This window comes from Anomalospiza imberbis, chromosome 12 (genome assembly GCF_031753505.1).
Source record: "Anomalospiza imberbis isolate Cuckoo-Finch-1a 21T00152 chromosome 12, ASM3175350v1, whole genome shotgun sequence".
Classification (NCBI taxonomy): domain Eukaryota; kingdom Metazoa; phylum Chordata; class Aves; order Passeriformes; family Viduidae; genus Anomalospiza; species Anomalospiza imberbis.
The window spans coordinates 9466124-9486742 of NC_089692.1; the positions used below are offsets into that span (position 1 = coordinate 9466124).

A 20619-nucleotide genomic window follows, 5' to 3' on the forward strand; every position below is an offset into this window, starting at 1 on the left:
AATACCAGCAATATCAAGTTCATATAACTAATTTCATTTAAAAAAAATAATTGTTATTAATGATCAGAGGGTGATTTCCTAATAAATTTAAACACAAAAACTCATATCAACCATCCATGTACTCTTATAAGAAATCACAATGAAAGGCTTATAGAAAGAAAGTCCATTTATAGTTGAGAGAAAAAAACACAGAGAAAATCAACCCCAAAGTAAACCTTGTATCTGATAGTTACATTTCATTGCATCATTGTGCTCATTTGTTCCAACTTGCTGGCTCAATAAAGTTTTTTAATAGACAGATGGCTAATTTTATCATTTCAACCCAATTTCTTACTGGACCAACTCCAAAGATCCAGTGTTAGTGTAATGCCATGGATAAAGGTCAACAGAATAAGAGGAGAACATATGCTAATGTCAGCACTTCACGTAGTCTTCTTTAACAGAATATACAGTGCTAAGCTGAGGGATTTGCACTGGCTCAACACTAACACCATATGGGTGGCCTGCTGAAAAGTAATGATGGCCTAAGCACAGAATCTTAATCAGGTACTGATGGCCAATGAATCAAATAGCACCACACAAGTAATCACTAAGTGATTAAAAAAATTACAGAAGATGTATTGCTGAAATTACTCTGCTAACTAGAGAAGTGATTTTGTCTCAGCTAAAGCTTGTCACCTCTTAATCTTAACCCCAATCTTTTATCCTCATACAAATCCTTCACAAATAAAAGGAACTCAATTTTTGGTTGTTATGAACATTCATGTGCATAAGGAAAATGTACTTGCAATTTAGTAATGCTGCATTATCGATTTTAAGAATTTATGAAAGGTGCACATCAAGGGCTGTATTCCTCTCTGTTAACTGCCAGTAAGTAATAGGAAAAGTTCTTGCAAATTTCATAGACAAGCCTTTATTTATTTTCAAAGAAATTATTTTACGTGATGGAATTACTTGATTTTATTAGGTAAGCAAGGCTTGGCTCTGTAGTCTGTGCCTAATAATTGTACCACACATTACTGCTGCACACGTTAAAATGCTGCTCACTACACACGGCAGGCTGCACCACCTCACAGAGACCTGTGCTCTGTGGAGACACGAGGGTACCTGCACATCCTTCATTTTCTTTAGGAAAAGAAACGCTGCCTGCTTAAGATAGGCTTGAATATAATGGGAGGTTATCAGAGGCAAGGCCATAAGATCAATGATTCAATTTCCCAAATAAATAAATAAATAATCTCTTAGTTGAGGAGTTGCAGACAGTTTCCTCGAAGGAGGGGTTACAGAAATGCCTGAGAAGTTGCAGCATTACATCTATAAACCCAGAAAATGAGTTCACTTACCCCATCTTCAATTCCACAATGTATTTCACAGGGAACACACAGCTAAAGCAATCTGCGTAATCTAATCTCAAAAGGAGCAGTCTCTTCCCTTTCCATCGTGTCAGATGGCTATTTTCATTTTTTCCTCCTCCATTTGGTTCAGCAGAATATAGAAAATTTTCTATTGCTGATATGAAAAATAGAATAGCTTTACATAGGATCAGCAAGAAGAGAGGTTTACATCGAAATTAAATGGAGGGTAGGAGGGAAGAGGTTTCTAGAACTGCCTCCTTCACTCTCACATTAGATGTTTTGTGAAGAAAGACACTGAAACTTATCTGCTTCAATCTGCAAAGAGATGAGATGATTCCAGTTTTGAGCACACAGATGTTTGGTTTGGGTACAGTTGATTTACATGCATTTAACTGGGGGACTAGGGGCCTGGGGACAGGATGTACAGAAAAGAACTCAGACCAGAATGCTTTTTCTTCAAAATCTTCTGTAATCTTTTAAAAATGAGCAGTTACACTTGAAAGAAATAGTTTCAAATAATTGACCTTAGTTCTGAAGAAGTGGGTACAATGTTAACTGATATGAACACAAGATATTTTTTTAAATAGAGGTTTTGCATTAAAGTTGTATCCTTCTTTTCATGGGGGACAGTTTACACTAAGAAACACTTCACCATGTAGATGGGCTACACTCACAAAAGGAGAAAAGAGATTTTAGAAGTGTTTCAAATCCTCTTTTATAAAACCTTGATCAATTCTAAACCCAAAGTCCCTGCAAAGAACTTTGTTCCTTAAATTTCACTTCCTGAAAATGACTACCAACCCTTTCAGGCATGCCCACAGGAATTTATTCAAAACAAAACGAGTAAGTGGAACAAAGCCTAAGATTCTATCTATAGAAACCAGCCTTCAATAATGCCAGGAAAATACTGTCAGAACACAACATTTGTAAATAAATGCTTCTATCATACTACTTTGAAGAGTTTATTTAAATATCCATAAAGTATTGCATTTTATTTTTATCCAATAAGTACTGAAAGCAGATTCCTTTATAGTGGAAGAGTTGTCTGATTTATATTTAAAATTAATCTGGGAAAATGAGAGACTCATACTCTAGAGTAAAACTTCTGCTTAAAGCTTAGAATCAATACAAATAGAAAACTGTTTTCAAGAGATAAAAGTGATTTGCAACAGAAAAATCTCAAGGTAACTCAAAGATTTTTTGAAGCTAGCCAAGGAATTAAATCTTACAGGCTTTTTAATATTCAAACCTGAATAACTATAGTCTTTATTTTTGCTGCTAATATGAAATGTTCTCACTAAATTTAAATATTGTGAAAAAACATTCAGACTAAAAACAAAACACAGCTTAAAGAAATGTCAGACATGTACAAAATTACTGTGAAAGAGGAAAAAGAAGAAAGAAAGCCCCCCAGAAATTAGGCCAGTTTTTAGGCTACAAGCCAACTGTTTGCTCTACTTTGCTTTATTTATTAGTTCTTAAGGTATTTAAAACTTCGGCATTAAAACTGGAGAATGATTTGCAAATGAATGCAGTTGCAGTTGTGAAAATATAACTCACAGCTGAATGTGGGTTATTCAGACAAATGGCTGCTTTGTTAGAGGAGGGGAAGTGAAGTTCTGTGTTAATTTATTACAAACTGCAGCATTTCAACCCTGATGTCCAGGCAACAATGTTTTTTATTTCAAGTAATTTATAAGTACTTCCCATAGCACTTAACAGTGATGTCTTTGGCTGTTTCACCATGGTACTAGAGCGTATATGTATTTACTGTGGGAATTTGTTTTTAATAAAAGTGTTGTAAGGCATTTTTATTCCTTCTCTTTGTTACATTAGAAACATTCTCTGCATAAGTAATGTATTTTTTCCAATTTGAAAGGCAGCAGATTATGGCCAGCACTGTTTTTGGTTGTGTAAAATGATGACAGGCTAAGTGATTTCTCAACCAAAGCAAGTTGTTTCACTTGTCATGATTTAATTCCCCCCCTCCACTTTAATACTGGTGATGGTGCATGACTTCTTTAAGGTCCCTGTGTTGGTGTTATCTTGTCAGTGCCCAGATAAAATCTGGTCATTATGAAAATGAGAAAACGGAAAAAGAAGTGACTTACCAAAAGTAACTGTGGCATCTTTGAAGAAGTGATGACAAACCTGTCATGTCAAGAGCTAAAATTGCTTCAACAGTTCATGATAAAAGAAAAAAAATTACAGGTAATCTTCATTTAACTTCAGTTTAGAAGAATATTCAAACAATGGATATTGCTGCACTCTTGTTAGGTCCTAAAAATCTAGACATCAGAAATGCCTTCATTCATTTAGGTAATGTATCACTCAAAATAGTCCTGGAATATTTATCCTTAAACTCCTATACCACTTGTTTCAAAGGGTTAAGTTGTTGCAACTCTTATGGAAAATATAATAATTTTAATGTAACTTAGTTTTGAATGTCATGGTCCAGAGGCTTTTGCAGAATTACTACAGCAGTAGAAAAAATTACAGGCCAAATACATCCTCATTGAAGTCCCTTAACACTGGTTAGTACATGTAAATATGTGACATTTGATTTCTTTTAGTCCTAGATTATGTTGCTTTAACAAGAAGGATATTTATAAATAATATTATAATAAAGTTTCTGTAAGAGTTTTTTTACACTTATAAAGTAAAAGTGTTGATAGATATTGGAACATATAAGAAACCTGCAGGTAACAAATTTGTTTCCTTGGACAAATGTAAAACTATCAACTTTCTGAGCCTCTGCTCTAAGGTTCAGACTCCTGCTTAAACACTGAGGGTGGGATTCTTGGCAACGTTAGCTATTTTTTAGTTTTCCTTTTAACTTTTTAGAAAAAACCCTCAAAACAAAAAGATTGCTGAAGTGAAAACCTCAATTCCTCAGTTAGCAGACTCATGCCTGGAATTTTATTGGCCAAATCCTAACATCCAGTCCACTGTCAGCTACTTTATATCTACCGCAAGCCACTTTGACATTATTTATCAGAAACATTCTTGAGCAATTCTTGCATAAAAATTCTGCAGAATGCTTCTCACCTTTGGTAAAGAAATATTGTTTAATAATTTTGTTTTATGTATTTATTTTATCCTCTTCCAAGCAGAGAGAGGAAAAAATAAAAAAAAGTTCTCATAAAAATGCTCTAAAGATGTAATGCTGGGAAATATGAAATTTCACCTCAGAATCTAAGTGCATATTTGGCATTGTTTTAGAATAATTTCCATAAAGCTAAGCAAACACCTAAAAGTTCTCTCCCCAGTGGAAACTTGAGACTGTCACATTTTCTGTTACCTTAGTGCTTTTCAGTAAAAGGAGATGGAGTTTTTGGTTTGGCTCAGCAGTTTATCTCAACCTGTTTTTTTCTTCTCTTGTACAAAGCCAAATATATTTATATCCTACTTCTGAATTATTCTAATATATTATGTATGACCAGATCATAAACCCTGACAGTAGCTTTTCACATTTAAAATGGCAAAACAGACTTCTCTGCTCTCAATCTGAGTATCCATCCCCACAAACACCACACAGAAACAATGTGGAGAAGAAAACCCTGCAGAACCACCTGTGTTCCCCAGGGATGCAACTGAGTTACCACCCAGTGGGCAGGGAGTGCCAAGGGAGAAGCAAAAATACATGGGGCAAAGTTAAAACAGCAGACAGCAAATTTCTGTGCATTTGTGAGGCTGGTTCCCAGTGTTACATCACGAACTAGAAGGACTGTGAAATTTGGTTTATAGATAATTTGTTTATCTACAGAGCTGGAGAAATTGGAAAGCAAAATACCAGCTTGTGGTTGCTCCAAATGTTCTCAGCTCTCTAGCTGAAGCTGGAGTCAATGGACATCCCTTACAACGCAATGTTTCCAGTGAAACTTCTGTACATTAAAGTTGATTACAAAGGAAATACCCCAACAACTTCTAGAACATGTCAAAATCATATGAATTTCATTAACACTAAGGGAGTTTATTAATTTTGTGCACATCCACTGAAGTCCTTCAAAACACAAAACCAATAGGGTATATCAGAAATTAGTGAGACGCAAAAAGAGGCATTTGGATGATAATGGAACTCACGAAAGAAGCACTCCTCCTTAACAGCAGGACTCAGTGGGGGACAAGGCATCTGTTTCATGAAAAATTAAGACTGGATTATGCTGCTTTTCAATGAGAAACAAAACTAATACCTGCTGTCATTTACCATGAAAAAAATTGTCAGAAAGTACCACATCTCACTGACTCAACAGCTTGGTGATCAGAGGTATTCATCAAACTTTTAGAAACATCACATCCTGAATGAAAAACCAAACCAAACAACCCCGGTGCCAACCATGATGATTTTCCACGCCGTCAGTGCACCCTCTCCACTTTTCTAGATGGTTCCTAAAATACATAAAGAATTCCTCTGGGGAAACTTCAGCTGCCTGAAAAGGTACCTGGCATTTATGCAACTTTATGCCTCTTTCCTCTCATTCTTGGATTTTTGTTTGCCTGCTATTAGTATTTTTGCAAATGGAAAGGTGTTTACAGATAATTCTTCCTCACAGTCTCTAAGAATTGCATTCAATAAATATTTTAGGAGCACAGCTACTGAATAATTTTAAAAGTGGTAAAGAATAGTGTTTAAATAACCATCCTTCAGCCATTGTCACGTCTCCAGCTTCAAATGGTTCTTTGTGGAACCACTTTATCGTTTTTAAGCCTGTGCATGCTTTGAGGTTTTTTTTTAGGAGTGGGTAAAGGAGACAGATGAAACCAGTGAAGAGAAAATAACCTACTTGCAGAGTGTGCTTTTGGCAGATAAATAAGCTTATGTTAAGTTACATCTTATACTCCACTTAGGTTGCTTCAAGACAGTCTAGACAGTCACACAAGAAGTTATCCAAAGAAACTCTGAATCATGCTAAGTAGGGCACACACAGTGTGGGATACACCCGCATTAAACTGTCTCCACATACTTCAGCTGCCTTGCATGCATGCATGCAGATACAATTTTAAATACTACCAGAGTTTTTGTTCTCCTTGTTGTGCAATGCAGTTCTTATTGCCACAACCTCTGTAACATACCGGGGAAGGTTCCAGGAATTATGAAATAGGCTGTAACATCAGAAAGTCTTGATCTGTCTTTTGGGATCTCCAGTGTTCAGGTAGTGTCCAGATTATTTCCAGACATTTCATCATACCATGGTGATTGGAAGTATTGGTTTTATTCTGCATAATTCAATTGTCATTTTTTCTCTCTACAGAGCACTGAAAATACCTGGTACCTTATTCTACTCCCAAGGCACAACTCATAACTGCTGGGATCATCACCACCAAACTGCAGACTCACACTAAACTGCTTCGATGCATCTCCTGGGCAAAAAAAAAAAAAAAAGAAAGTAGAAAGGGTCTATTCCATGACATTGACACACAAGTAAAACATGAATTTGCAAGGCAGTGCTTTTTTTCCTTCCTGTCATAGCTGACAAGTCCCAAGGTTGAGAAATTCAGGACTAGAATCATGAGCAGCTGTATTTTTAACTCCCCTGTCATATAAATTGGACATCAGAACTACACCATTTTGAAGGAATTTGGAGCTCTCAATTTTGAACATGCATTTAAATCACTGGGATTAAAGGAGACCCCTCAGAGACCCCATGAACAAACCAGCAGGATTCCTATTTGAAGACAAATAGAGCTCATTCTTGTTCTAATAAGCATGCTCACAATAACTGGGCACTGCATTAAAATTGTTACAGATAAATGACACTAGAGTTTGAATGAATCAGGATGAACAAGTACATTTCTAAACACTAATTCTTCAAGATCCAGTGGTCCAAATCCAAGCTTATATCAGAACACTCACTGATAGAACCAAAAAGTCCTAGAAATACAAGCAAAAGCAGAAACATGTACACTACAGTCTATATTTGTAGTGCAGATGACAGTCAAACAAAACTAGACAGAGTGGGAAGAATGAGGAGGGAATCGCAATTTTCTCTTCCAAGACATCTGATGGCTTCTCCTTGACATGGTCACTGATATTTTTAAAGCCTGCAATTATAAGAACTGTGCATTTTTAAGTGTATCTCTAAGACAATTGTAGCTGTACCTCCAAGAGAGATTGTAAATGTCTGTATTCTTCACTTTTATTCAGTTATATACATTCCAGTGAGCCGAAAGAATTACAAGCCTTCTGCAATGGACACTGAGAGGCACTGACACCAAAGTTTTGCTCTTTCTTCCTGTGTACTTTTCTGTAGTCTCATACTGACTTTAAAAAAAAATCAGCTTTCCACAACAACTTATTTCTTATTTTTGAACATACCTTAATGGTAGACTGACATTTCAGGCACTTGACAAATACAACCATACAGAGGAACCAAGGTGAAGGACAGAAATAAAGCTCTTCTCGGCCTCGCTGCTGGGGAAGCCATTTTGAAATTATCTCTAAGCTACAACTGAAAAGCAGGATCTTTTAGACATTTAAATATTCCACATTAGCCTAATCAGCAAGACAAAAAGCTGTGTTTTGACTCTTGCATCTTCACCTGTTTGGTTTCCAACACCTACCAGTCTCCAGGAGCTGCGACAGAGGTACTCCTTGCACATTCTCCTAAAAACCAATTACATGCACTGCAAACTTTTCTGCTCTGCTCTGTGTTGTTCATCAGTTGCTTTAACACCATTTAAAAGCCAACAAATGTACATACACAGATTTCTGTGGTCAGGACATCTGCACTTTCTCAACTGTTTCTAAAGCAGAAAAAAATGCCTATTAGTTTAAAATTTGAAGAAAAATTGCCCACAGGAGGAATGGGCATTAGCCATGCTTCACTTCCCTCCTTTTTGTTGACATATGAAGCACTTTTTTTCTCTTTCTTTCTTTCCAATTCACAGTGAGTCTAAAGAGGTGAATCAGTGCACAGAGAAAAAGAGAGAAAGAGAGGAAAAAAGAAAAAAAAACCCACAACCCTCTTTTTCCAGGGTGGGTATGAAATATGAAGGCCCAACAATTGTCTGAGCTCAGTGCATTGGAATAACATTGGTTAAATTATGGATAGTTTTGAATAGTGTCACTTTTTTTTTCTCTGCAGATGGTTGTTCACACAAGGAGTCTGGCCTGCATAATTGTATCACTAATAAGCAGTAAGGCAATTAGTTGTGTAAGTGTGCTATAATCATTCTAACAGAAGAGATGACGAAGAGACAAAAAAAGGAGGGGGGACAAAAAATGTCTTTTCTCAATTCATCAACTGACAGCCATAATTAGATATATATAATTGAAAATTCCACAGTAGGGGGGCCAGCTTATACAAATGAATTTTCTTTGCTTCTCTTATGCATTTTTTCCTTTTGCCTGAACATTCCCCCCAAGAAAAAGGCAGAAAATTTGTCATTCCAGGGGAGCGTATACTGTATGAACCACAGGCTGCTCATTCAGAGCAATGATGTCAGAATAACATCTTTCCCCCCCACTAAGAAATAGACAGCTTTGAACTGAGCCTTTATTAGCTGTTTTCAGTCAGTAGTGAAATAAAAAAACCCAAAACCAAAAAGCCCACAACACAACAAAAAGAACTCCACACCAACGCAGCCTTGGATGATCTATATCAGTTTGCAGAACATGAAATGTAAAACTCTGAGAGGAGAGGTCACCTTTTTTTCCTATTGACATGAAGACGGCTTGTTTTTGGTGCTGGGGGAAGAGTTCTGAGTTATAATAGAGCATTACATCATCAAGTATTATGGGAAGAAGGGGATTTCTTTTGAGCGAAGCCTGATTATCAAAGGCTATAATTAAATTTGGGCTAAAAATGCCCAAGTGCTTATGAGTTTGTGGAAACTATGCACAGAGCAGCTTTCCACTGAATTAATCAGCTTGCAAGTTTTCATTATTCTGGAGCTTCTCTTTTTAAACTGTAAGCTCACAATCACAGCTTTTTTTTTTTTTTTATCAACAAACTCTTCTAAAATTTAATTGGACAAACCTTAACTGATTTTTTCCCCTTAAAGAAAGAGAATGTTAAGGCTGGAGCTTGTTAATTAAGTTCTTTAAGTGCCCCCAGCTGTGCAATAAATTTTCAAAGCTCCACCACTGCATTTTTTAAAATGTTTGCTCCCGTGTTTTTTAGTTAAAATATTTTTTAAAAAAAGAAAAAGAACAAGCAACAATAACAGAAGACTTCGGAAAATTCCTATACATACAGATGATTCTGGATGTCAAAAACTGAACTAGTAGCAAACTGTGGCTGATTAGAATGTAGCTGCAACTACAGGAATGTTTTCAAGGACTGAAGTTAATTAATGTCTTCTGAAATAACTTAGCACCTCTTTTTATTTATTTTCTTTTTCTTTTTTTTTTTTTAAAGAAGGCTCTGTATTAGATGTGAATAATTTGAAGTACCCAATATAGTTGTTCCACAACAAAATGCTGCTATCTAACATCAGTGAAATGTTTTCTGAAACATTATGCAGAAACTTCCACTAATTCAAGGACCATATGCTTGGCAGCATAAGTCAACATAGTTCTATTATCTTAAAAAATATCAGTGGCCAGAGTTCAAATCTGCAGGCCTCACAATGAGAGGATGAAGAGGACATGAAAACTTGAGTCTTAACATCAGGTCACGTAAATATATATTTTCATGATTTATTAGCTAGCTATATATGTTTAATTTCTTAATGTGCCAAAATATTCAACACCAAATTCTCCTGTACACAAAAATTTAATTTACTAAATCTATACCTGGCAGGGAAAATTTATTGAACATTGTAATCATTATAGCTACAAGTAACAAACTTTTGGCAACTTGGGGCAGCTCAGAAAGTTTGTTTCTGAAGTACGGAAATAGTATTATATGATCCAAGACTAGAAAAATTATTGTCTTCTTGCCTCTTACATACAAAATCACTAATGGTCTAATGGGAGATTATCATGTTCTCCCTGATGAAAAGAGTTGATCCTGGAGAACCTTAGTACTGACTTTTACTTGTTTTAGTAGCCAAATTCACACTATCTCATCCAAATGTTCATTGTTCTGGAAGCCTGACACATCCTACCTGGCATTGAAAAGGCGGGAGAATGCAAATGAAGACAGCAATCTTACAGGCCAGTGATAAAACATGAGACAATACTTTGCCAGCCCTTTAAAAGCCAAATATGTCAAAAAAAATACTTTTGTTTGTGTCAGGTGAGGCCCCGGTCTGCTGAGTTTCCCAGAATCTGTCATCTCCAGACAGAGTGAAGTTCGAGACCTGGTGAGGCCAGGCCACCTCACCAGATGGAGGATGTTCCTCCAGCTTTCCTGCTCACAGGATGTTGTCCAAGCTCTGACAGAGGTGTCCTGTCCCAGGCAGGAGGGGGGACTGCCTTGAGCTCGCACATCCTCCCAGCACTGAGGTCATGGCAGGGCGAGCAGTGCACGGGGAGTTTTGCCTTCCCCTTGGAGGTTTGCCCTCTCAGGCCCACCCTAGGCCTAAGAGCTAGCCAAGTTAAGAGCTTTTGTTTCGCTGTGCTTTTACCCAAAATTTCATATTGCCATTACAGAGCCAGGGGTTGTGTCAAAAACTTGGAATGAAATCACTGAGCACTGGAATCCCAATCAGCCTTCTGGAGATCTGCTGGCGATCACTGCCAGAAGCATCTTTGAATGTTTTTGGCTATTAGGAATCTTCTGATTGATCCCAACACACCCATGGATCTTATTGACTGTGTGAAAAGACCTATCACTGTAAGAGTACATTTCTCAACCTACTGTATCTATCACATTCCAGAGGAGAAAATAAATATTTAGTTAACGTCCTTACTTGTTCATTATTTCAAGCTGCTTCTTCAGCTCGTAAGACAACATTTTTCATTAGCAAAAACAAAATAGGATACACACAAAGAAATGAGACTTACTTGGGAAATGCCATTCTGAAATATAACAACTACATTTTTCCTTTTGTTAGAGCAGCTGCTTCAGGTGTTCTCTTTCTTGCAAACAATATAATTTATCAGATATTCTAAAAATCAATACTTAAGAAGTTCAATGAATGCGCATTCTACCGTATTATTTTTCTTAAAGAATTAAGGGTTTTATTTTATCTTAAAAGATTCTTGGCTGCATTTCCATGGTGCACAATGACACATTTGGCTCTTTGTGTTTCTAACTAAATAATGACATAGTTCCTTTAAACCATGAAAATGGTTGCGTTTGACCAAACAAGAAAGGATGAACTTCTTGGAAATTCTTTTGACTGGATCTTGAATTAGACCCAGAACACTGGGACGAATCCTTTCTTCCTGCAGACCCCTGCTAAACCTGGCTATAGCTGCAGTGGAACTACATTGTTTCCTCCTTATTCACTGGGTACAGTAGTATCAACACAAACTGTACTCAACTGCTGAAAGCTTGATTCTCAAACATATGGATATGTTGAAAATTAAATTGCAGGGTTTATTTGAATTTATAGACAGCTCGGTGAATGTATTTTTGAGATACAGTCTCCATCAAGGAGATAGATGTCACCTGCCATGAGGAACATGATTGTATAATGTTAAAATGCCACATTCTCTTTGTAGGTAATTCTATTCAATTGCTTCCTGCAAAGATTTGGGTAATGAACACTTGAGCATCTGTGGTGTGGCTTTTTTTTTTTCCTTTTCCTACTCCCCTTCTCCCCCTTCTCAGAATCTTTCTCTGGATTTGTATTTTTTCACTGAATATAAACCCTGCCCTGATTCTTTTTACCAAGTCCCATTTTGCATTATGTTACTGTGGTGTTTCTGCTCTTTTATTAAGATTCCCCAGCACTTCTAAACAGAGAAAATGTTGCAGGACAGAGTAAAGAATATCCATGTGAAACTACTGAGCCTGTGAGGCAAATAATTCTCTAGAGTCAGCCAACAATGTGGGAATTTCAATTAAAGAGTTGCATTATCTTGTTTGTTTGCATGCAAAGATTTTCTTTTTTTCTTTTTAAACATCTAGTCAATGGCAATTGTCACTTCATTGTACAACTTAAATCCAAGCAATATTTCTCATATCTAAGTCATTTTCTGGAGAATGGCATCTGATCTGAAATACTGGGCTCTATTATAGCAAACATATGCAAACAGGTTGCAGGAAATAATTTAGTACACACAAATCTTCCCTCCACCTGTAATTTTTTTTCTGCTTTTACCCATTCTCTGATTATTTAGATTTTTACAACATTTTGCACACAGTTTGTAATCTTCAACTAACTGTTGTTTACTATTGGGAATTTTATTTACTCAGATTAGCAGCTCACCAACAGAATGCTAAACTAAATTACACTTGTCTTTGCAGTAAATTGAAATCATATTCATACTTATTCATAACACAATCAAAAGTAAATAATTACACCAAAAATTAAAGTTCAACCAAAACAAGTACCAAATAAATACCAAAATCAATATATACAAGTCATCTGATAACTTTTTATTTTCCAACAGGCTCTCAGGCTAAATTAGAAAATGCTAATTAGAATAATTAAAAAGTACTGAAAAACTAGAGAGTAAGATTACTTGATGTAAACTGAAAATAGAAAGAGGAAAGATTTGGGTTTATCTTCATCTAAATAAACTGCCTGTATTACTTCCATCTACTTAGTGTTGGTTCACAAAGAAGAGATTTCTACTATAGAGAGAAGATTTGAATCTTGTTCATGACAAAAACAGAGGAAGAAACAAGGAAGTAGGTATCTTTCTGAGATACCCTCACTCTCCCATTCCTCAAACCCCATACAAGAGAAACAAAACCCAAAACAGTAGCAGGACGATAGTAGCCAACTATCAGGGCTGAATATGGGAATAATCTAAACTGTAAAGTACAGACTTCCTTAAAAGACATTTTAAAATGGGAAGTACATTAAAGAGAAATAAAATAAATAATGTGGCATGAAAAGCTTTCCAAGATTATGGTAAGATAATTCTGGCCCCAAACATACTTGTAATCCACAGCTCAGCATGGTTTTCATTGTAACACATTAGCTGTGCCAGCATCCACCAAAATTGAGAAACTGTAATGAAGAAGGAGTCAGTCAGTGCCACCTCTAGAATGAGAGAAAATGGGCTGGGGAAATGTGATACAGGAAGGTACATCAGGAAACCTTCTTCTACCCCACTGGTTAATTTTTATTAGCAAATCTCTTGAAAAGCACTGTACTGTATCAAGGGCCTTGATGTTTTTAAAACAAAGAATTTATGGGCACTAGAAATGTAACCTACCTTCCTTTGTTCCCTGAAATACATCATCATTTTGTGTCCTATGGTAGCAAAAGTAATTTAGAGGGTCCTGACAGAAATAATATATATATCATTAAATCTGTCCATTAATATACTCGTGGTATTATAAACATAGCAGTTTGTGGATGACAGAATCTAAAACCAACTCATTTGTTTCTGTCAGTGTTAAAATGTAATACATTTTCTTTTCAGATTCAAGCCAAGTGAGGAGAGCCTTCTTAGAAAGTTATCTCTAAATAAGGCACAAAGAACTCAGAGATTAAAATGTAACCTTTGAACATAATTTCCAATTTGCTGCAGCTCTTCTCTATATTGAGAACAATGGTCTCAGCTCAGGTCCGAGATCAAGCTGCTCACAAACAAACAATACTCATTATCATAACTAACATTACTCCTTGCATGGGAGTAATAAACTGTAAACCCAAGGATTTTAGGGGCCTAATCTAACATAATTAGACACTGCAATTATTAATATCCTTTTGTTGTAAAGAACTCTAAGATGATTTATCAGGATGGTAAGATCAAAATGAATACTGAGCTATACAGAATCCATATAAATGATTCTTCAGAATTTCTACCTGCATAACTTAATACTGCACACATTAGTACCCTTCCATGCATACATCAAACATCAGTGCCTATTGAAGTACTGAAGGACAAGTGTCAAGTTACAGGAAAAAGGTAACTTTTGCTACTAGACTGAACATGTACAGTTCTGCTAAGTAGGATGGGGCAGCCAAGTCAGATGATCATGGGGCACCTCAAAGATTAAACACACCTGCAGGACTTTACCCTAAGACAGAGCAGCACCACACAAATGGCTGGTTACACGTAGGACAGGGCATATGAAGCTGCCACAGGTCTCCTGAAATCCAAAGTCTACTATTACTAGATAGATATTTTTAGAATATCATAATATACAGTAACTATAATACATAACAAACATAGCAGCAACACCTGCCAGGAGAGGAATCAAACATACTACATTATTTATACAAACATGCCTGGAAAAAGTCTTCCATCACTTCCTTGGGGAAAACACTGGCAAAGTCTGTGCTTTCTAAAGCTTTCCAACTATAAAAGAAAAAATTACAAAGTCACAAATGTGGCAAGACCAGCATAAATAACCCCTAAGAATCCTACAGAAAACAATAATATATCATGCCTGGAAAGACCACTGAATTTCACAATGGGTATACATGTAATGCCTACAAAATGGGAGCAAACTTCCCCACTTTTCTATCTCCTTTGTTTTATTTCTCAATGGGCATGTCCAGAGAAGGGCAATGGAGCTAGGGAAGGGTTTATTTATATTCCACTACAGTAAAAAGGGGTCGTTTGAAAGATTCTAATGGTTACACTGAATGTCTGAATTATCAGTTATGAGAATGAACCTCTTTATTAAGGTCTAAGATGCTGCTATAGCTTCCCACACAATACTAGGACACACAAGGCAGCTCTAAGGAAGCCCTTTGAATAACAGTCCACATTAAGGTAATTTATTGCATTAGCATGACTTCAGTTAGCTGGTTTTCACCAGACATTCTTTACTTTTCCAGTGTCAACAAATGGACATTAGGACTTTTGTCTAATTTTTAATACATGAAAAGAAGTCTCAGCCTCAGAAATACTACATCAGAGCAGGAGTGCCTATGCCAGCAAATCTCTGAGAGCAAGAGGAGTAATAACCATAATAAGTTCAATACAAGGAGTATGGTTAAAAAGGAGCAGAGGCACAGCATTGACTAATGCAGGTGTTACGCCTTTACCAAGGTTACTGGCAGAGCACAGAGATAAAGCAGCCAAACCATTCAATGTGACAGGATTTGTGCTAAGATCTCCTGCAGAGATCTGGAAGAACAGCTGATACATAACACGAAGACAACTGCTGTGCTTTTCTTGCTTCTGCACATGCTCCGGCACTGGAATTTGAATGGCTGAAGAAATTAATTCAGACAGTAAGGAATTCCCCAGAAAACTAAGCAATAAATGTTCAACAGGCACTTTACTGTTCAAATATTTTGTGCCTACTGCAAAGGATGCTAATGAAGTTGTTGACAGTGCTCTCATTTATGCTAGTAAAGTGAAATATCTACAATATCTGGTGAGGCACCATGTGTCATTTCCTACTGATAAAGGGACTTGAAAAATAAGTTCTGATCAGTAGCAACAGTTTTATGGGAAAAGAGCTACTGAAGAAGCGAGGCCACAATGTGGGGTAACATGGTCCAGGGTAGTTGAAAACTGCCCAAGCTTTTTGTTTCCCTGAAATGGTGTCACTACCAGATCTGACTAGAGGACAGCAAACACTGTTTGTGACTGATGTCCAAGTTTCACACACACTGCTTTGAACAGCTCCATAGAAAAACAATTGTTTCCTGGTTCCCATTTTTATTGTATGTGCACAAATGCATGTACCAAACAGCAGGGATGCTTCCTGCATCGCAAGAGCCAGGTCATGTTATTTTTCTGCCTGATTCAAAGCAGAGATTCTCATCCCTGATCACCCTATCTCAAGCAGAGTAGAGATGTGAACATCCTTCTGCATCCTGGAGTGACTGCTAAATTATTTCACACAAAAAAGCATCAGACATTTTCTGTTCATATTCTGCTTCATATAGCTAATTAAAACTAAATTATTTTACTGTAGTATGTTAAGCTGCAGTTAAAGTTTCTTTACCTGTGGAGTACTGAAATCTGTCTGCAATTCACATTCCATTTTAATTCTTTTTTTTCGCTTGTTTAGTTTTACATTTAAAAAGATAAAGCCTACTGTCAAAACTTCATCTTGATTAGGTGGATTTTCAGAATTTTTTCCAGGAGTTCCTGAAAGATCACTTAAACAATAGCATCCACCTCCACAAACTATATGAAAAAATTCCCTAACAAATTTAAATTACTCCTAATGAATAAGTTATCGCAGATATGCTTAAAAATACGGATTTGATTCAGCTGCTGAGCATTAACTGGATTATTAGTCATTATTACCACTTTACAAATATCTGGTTTCTAAAAAAAAAGAAAAAAAAGGGCATTTATCTTACATTTCTCCAAGACATTCACTCTTCCAATAATAGAGCAAGAAATCTGGGTGAACAAGAAGTAGTTTATTTAATATTATTTCTATTCCTCTACAGGTCTATTTCTGGAGACCAGTTATCAGAAGTTGCAACACAGCAAAAATTTAATCAGGTAAAATGGACAAGGCAGAGGAAATACTGCCCTGAGCCTGTCGTGAGGATCAGCCAGCTCTGCTCCCAAGAAACTTCTCCTGATGCACACATCCTCTGACTGCTAAGAACAACAGAGCTATAAAAGGCATCGTTACACCAAGCTCATACCCAGAATTACTGCACTCTGTGGTGTATGACTGCAGGCCTCCCAGAGAATGCTTGCCAAAACCAGAGAGGTTTATCTGGAAACAGGATTGGCTTTTCTATTAGCCTATAAACAAAACATCAGCATGACTTAGGAACAAATTTATAGTGTGCAGTCTCTCTTTCTGAACTCAGATTTGGTTTCAAACTGTATTCTTCCCCATGCTTATATATGTGTATTTAAACACATCTATATATACACACACATAAATATACACATCATACCAAGAAAAAGTAGACTCGTACACAAATTTATGAAATTGTTTTGCCATTTGATTAGAAGAACATGGGTGAAATTCTATTCTCACTGCAACATAACTAACACACTCCATCAGTCTCAATATTAGGCATCTTGGTCATTTTCTCATATTTATTTACAAAGCAAAAAATCCTTTTTGCCATTCCCTCCCCCCTTCCCCCCAAAAAAGGGGACTTTTCCCCCTTGTGATCAATTTCATGCCATTTACTTTAAACAGAGATATCAAATTGTTTAACATTTTAACCACACTATGTCCTGGTAATTCAATCCTTTGGATTTGCTTGGGTGTCCCAGTGTGTTTTGAGTTCAAACAGCAGAAAGAAACTGCAGCACTGGTCAGTCCCCTCTTAAATCTTCTTATGGATTTCATTTGCTGTGTGGCCTGAGAGAGGTCAAAAGGTTTTCTCACAGAAGTAGAATTTGAGAAATAATCACCTTATAGACCCACTAAATCAATCATAATTAATGCACTTGCCTAGTTCTGTCAGAGAATTGCTGCTAGAGGGCAAAATAAAGAGGCCCCTTCTAATACAATTTGAAAAGAGATCAGATCTGTCATTTCATCTAATAATTGAGCCAAATGAGAAAAGAGAAGGGTCAGAGTTCATCTGGTGACCTTATGTAAACCCAATACTACATAATTCATTTTCATTTTATGGAATTTATAAGATGCTGTAAACTGTCAAGATACAGACTCATCTGCTTCAGCTTCGAACAAAACCTTCTTGCTCATCACACAACACACACTGAGCTGCCAAAACTTTTAAGTGGTATATTCTGGCAGAATAATCCAAAAGCCTTCAACAAGGACTGGTATTTAATTCATTCTTCCAAGCGTGTGAAGTTAATAACTGAATAAATCACTCGCAGCTCTTTCTGAATGATATAAAACCTGTAATTTATTTACTGAGTGTTACAAATACAGTTAAAACATGTTTTCATGCAAAATGGTTTCTTTTCTTTTTTATTATTGTTATAAAACATTTTTTGTGAACATAGAACATAAATACATATGTCCTCAGAAAAGAATACTTCATTCCAAGTGTTAACTGACCATATTCAGTAGAAAACTCTTTTCCATTATTAGCTACAAATCAAAAGTAATCTGGAGACCTATTAAGGAAATATTTCTCTAGTAGGGAAGTTGCCCTTAAAGCTGAATATTAATTGAAAATATCAAAGAGTTACCTTTCCAGTCTGACTTAGCCTTTTTAGTTCCTGTGCTGGGCTACATTCTTTACTCACTCACACTGCCACAACTGAGTTAGAGCTGTCTCTAAGTAATAAAGGTGAATTGATGGTTTATGAGTTATTCCTCAGTGCTTTGTCTCCTTTACTGTCAATACAACCAACATGTAGCAGAGCATCTGGGCATTCATGACAGAATTTCCTAAGGCGAGTCTGGGCTTTTGGGGAGAAGAGATTTTTTTATTGAATCAGTCAGCAACATAGGAGGTGGGGAATCAGCAGGGATGCTTTTGACTAATTCCTAAGTTTGAAACAGAAGTAACAAACTTGGAAAGAATATGAAAGCTGAGAATAAATCTAAGTTGATATGCTAATAAATAAGAAATGGTACTATAACCCAGCACAAAATTTGATTTAGTGGTGTCTTTGGACTATCACAGCTAGGACAGCAGTTCTATTATGAAAGTTTATAAACTACTTCCAATACTTGGATTGTTTAGAGATGAGGGGGTTTCATATTGCTTTTTGTGCCATTTGGTAAATACTCAGGGCTGCAGATAAGAAAAAATGTTAAATAACTGGGCCAAGATACTCTAGACTATACTGTCCACTACAAATTCTGCTGAATAGAAACCATACCAAAGACACTGCACTGTCTGCTTGATGCTTCATTGGCTCAAAACACTTAAGCTTCAAACTCCTGCCCTACATTGAATGGGTTTGTAAAGCTGAGACTATAAAGCTGCCATAAAGGACAACAGATGATTCTCCTTGACATAAAGCATTTCTGTACTAATCTCAAGGCCTTGTAGAAGGTTGGGTAAGGAAGTACTGAGCAGATTTCATACCATGGTTGGGAAAAATCAAACAGTCCCCTGACAGGTTCCCAGCACATTCAGCCAGTGTAACTTAGAGCTGCCTCAAATTATTTCAAAGTCTGTTGTGTTACCTGGCCACTCAGCGTAATGGAAGCACAGATTTGTATTGTCCTCTTTCTTAGCTGTAACAGGCTGAAGACTGAGCCTTTTTCTTTCTGTAATACAACTCCACAGAGATCAATTTAACAATTGAGAAAAATAAAATTCCATACTAAACCACCATATGGTGTCATGTTTCCAGTAAAATGGATAATATATGAAACAGCTCCTCATCAGCAGCACTGATAGCAACACTGCATTGCCCTCCTGCACTACCATGAGTGCTTGATTTTTGAACAGCTTCACCAAGGACCCTATTCTGTAATATTTCTAGAGAGGAAAATGAAGGCCCAGAAATAACAGGTTGTTTTACATCAAACACTAAAACTGAAACTAAATCTTGTGTTCTTTGTGTCATGTACCTTTCCAACAATCTCTCCCCCCTGGATCTTTGACCTCATATAGCAAGCCATACATGACTCGCTATTTAATGGCAAAAGTCCATATGTATACATAAAACCTGCAAGAAATAAGTATGTCACTCTCAAGTTACCCTTTATCTATTTACCCTTTTTTAGTTTGAAATGACAACATCCTTGTATTTGTCATATTGTTAAAATCTGACCTTTGATCCTGGGGTCATTGCACTCCCTGAGGTCATCTGCCCATCTGATTAATGCATTCCATAATTTTGGAGGTGGCCAGTTTAGTCGTCTATCCCATTAATCATGGCACTAGAAGCAGCATGAAAAAACCACTAAGGTTATCAAATCCCCACAGGAGATTAGGAAGTTAGATAAGCACATGAAGTTTAACAAACAAAAAGTACATGGACAAACCAAAAGGCATTCAAGGCCTGAAACCTGACACAAGGAAAGCAGCATGAGAAAAACAAACACCAGAAACTTTTCCTACTTCTTGTTTTTCTCCTGGTAGATTTCATAAAGCTCTGATATTACCTTTCGTAGGTAAAAGGCATTTTAGGTCACAGGAAAATGAGAAATTATTTTCGGTTTTAACACTCTCCAAACTCACAGTACCATACAGAGCTCAGAAACAGCTCACATGAGAGGAGTCACCAGCATGGGATACCACTGACAGAATAGCATCAAACAACAATCAACATGTGCAGTTATCTAGGAAATTATTAGAAATGTTGAAGCTTGGTCAGCTTGTGAATTAGCAGCCAAGAGGAAAAAATACATTTCTCATTATGGGCCTTTGTATATTATATTTTACAGAGTAAAAAAAAAATAGGCAAAAATAAACTATGATCAGCCTC

The 20619-nt window shown here is 36.6% G+C and overlaps 1 long non-coding RNA gene across 1 annotated transcript in view; it reads right to left on the reverse strand.

The window, feature by feature from the left end:
- Positions 1-20067, reverse strand: part of LOC137480968 (uncharacterized) — a 46899-nt gene extending 26832 nt beyond the window's left edge. Inside the window, exon 1 of the long non-coding RNA XR_011003218.1 lies at positions 19963-20067. This is a non-coding gene — a long non-coding RNA (uncharacterized lncRNA). The remainder of the gene's footprint in view (positions 1-19962) is intronic.
- Positions 20068-20619: the final 552 nt, after the last annotated feature.